The sequence below is a fragment of the Arachis hypogaea genome, chromosome 5 (assembly GCF_003086295.3).
Source record: "Arachis hypogaea cultivar Tifrunner chromosome 5, arahy.Tifrunner.gnm2.J5K5, whole genome shotgun sequence".
NCBI lineage: Eukaryota > Viridiplantae > Streptophyta > Magnoliopsida > Fabales > Fabaceae > Arachis > Arachis hypogaea.
In genome coordinates, this window is record NC_092040.1 from 59,854,984 (window position 1) to 59,857,520 (window position 2,537).

The following is a 2,537-nucleotide window of genomic DNA, read 5'->3' on the forward strand; positions in this document are numbered from 1 at the left end:
TGCACTTTAAGATTCAGCTTCTTTACTTCCTGTTCCCTTTAATTCACTACAATTTTCCCTCTCCCTTTTAAATTTCATGCAATTTAGCTTCTGTCAGATACAGACCACTCAATTCAACTCTTGTTCGCTTGACTAAATCAACCACTAAACTAAAATTGCTCAATCCTTCAATCCCTGTGGGATCGACCTCACTCTCGTGAGTTTTATTACTTGATGCGACCCAGTATACTTGCCGGTGAGTTTTGTGTCGGATCGTTTTCCGCACATCAAGTTTTTGGCACTGTTGCCGGGGATTGATTAGATTGACAATGATTAAGTGAAGTGGTGGTATAGATGAAGCACTTTTTCTTTATTTTTAACTAACACACTAACTGTTCGAGACTTTGCCTCTACTAACTCTAACTGCACTGAAGTTACAGAGTGCTCTGTTTTAGTTTCTAGCTCTGTTTGTGTTTCTGCTTTTGTGACAGGAGGAAGGAGCAATGAATCCACACCTTTTGATCCTAAAACACTTTGGAAGTTGAGCAAGAATAAGGAATGTCAAGCTAGTGACATTAAAAGAGCACTTGTTGGGAGGCAACCCAACCTGATGTAGTTTCTTTTCATAGCTATTTCAATAAAAAGGTTGAATAATTGGTCTGTATTGCAAGGAGCTAAGTTTGGTGTCTCACACCAAAACAAATTAAGAGAGAATGAAGGATTCTAAGTTTGGTGTTTCACCAAAATTTTATCTAAAAGCACATTCTCATTTTCTGCATAATTCTAGCTCCAAGTAATCAGACAAATCATTTAACCATTTGGTTGTTTTTCTAGTTTTTAGTTCCATAACCTTTAGCAAGGCCAAAAGAATTCATAAGTGGACAACCTGTTGCATTAGAGACAGTGGCAAGGAATTAAGTTTGGTGTTCCCACACCAAATTAAATCCAAAAGCCATATTCAATCCATGCATACTAACCAGTCACCTAAGGGCTTGAGAAGCAAGCAACTTTTGAGAATTGTGCAGGGAACTAACCACCATTTGAAGACATTATGCATCACAAATCAAAAGGGGCACAACAGGAGGAAAGACAAAAGAACTGCAACCCAATAGGTTGTATCTATACTTAACTCTTGCTGTTGAGAAATGCTTTGATTTCTGTCTTGCTAAAGTGTTCATCTAGTATAAGTAGAATCACTCTTTGCAATAAGTAAGCTAGTCTAAGTGTGTGCTTGTGTGTTTACTTTCACTTAACTAATTGCATGTTTTGTCCCCTGTATCTTTTTTAATTCAATAAAAGAAATGTTTGAAACATGAAGTAAGTGGTTCATTGCTAGCTAGAAGTCAAATAACAGTAAGTGGTGGTATGAATGTGTGATTGTATGATAGCTCACTTTTAGTGAATAAAAGAACTAGACTATCTCCTTTTAAGTAGAAAGTAGCTCACTGTCTATGAATCTCAATCAAATAAAAGTCCTTGGTTGAAAAGAAAAAAAAAAACAAGAAGGAATGAGAAAAGCCAAAAATGGCAGCAAGAACAAAAGAAGGAAGGAATAAAGCTAGACACCAATAGCTTGAACCTTGGAATATATGCCTGTGGTGTCTTTGTACTAGGATCAGCTTGGATTATTAAGGTCTTTGGAGTGCATCAACACTTGGTAACTTGGGTTAACTAACCCGGGATTATCAATTGAAAGTCCACTATTAAGAGCAACCTAACTACAAGGCATTTAGTAACCCAAAGAGGTGCTGGACATCAATGTTCTAAGAAGGAATGTAAGCCAAATGTCTATAGTAAATAATGTATCAAGCATAAATAAAGAAAAGAGCTTGTTACACATGACACTGAATTAAAGCTTATAGAAAAAAAATAGTAACCAAGGACAAAGGAATAATGAGAGGTCATAGCAGTGTGTTGCTTGATACTTGGAGGAGACTTTCTAGGCCTAAATATCAAATAAGAAGTGAGTAGCTGCATATCTACATACAACCCCATGAGCTACCAATAATACTCTGCTTGCATGAACATCCTCTTCCATGTTCATTCTTTCTTCTCAATAAATTCTTTTCTTGCTTGGGGACAAGCAAGTTTTAAGTTTGGTGTTGTGATGACAAGTCATCTTAGCCTAGTTTCACTAGTCTTTTTCCTTTGTTTTCAATAGATTTTATGCACTTTCTTGAGCCATAAGCAAGCCATTTGGGTAGAATTTCATGTTTCCTTTGATTCAATCAACCATGGATGAATTGATGAATTTTCATGAGTTTTTATGCCATAATTGCTTAACTTTCAAGAAGAAGAAGAACTCTCATGATTATAGCATAGCTTTGATGTTTTTGATTGATTGATGATTGATGCCAAGGCATCTTAGGCTAGTTTCACTAGCAATTTTCTGTTAGTTTTGGTTGTTTTATGCATTTTCTTGAGCTTAAAGTAACAAAGAATGGTTAAATGAACAACAAAGTAATGAATCATCCAAACAGTGTAATTTTGATGCAAATTCCATGAGTTTTTAGTTATATTACTTGAATGCTATGAATGGAAGATTTCTCATGAAATTT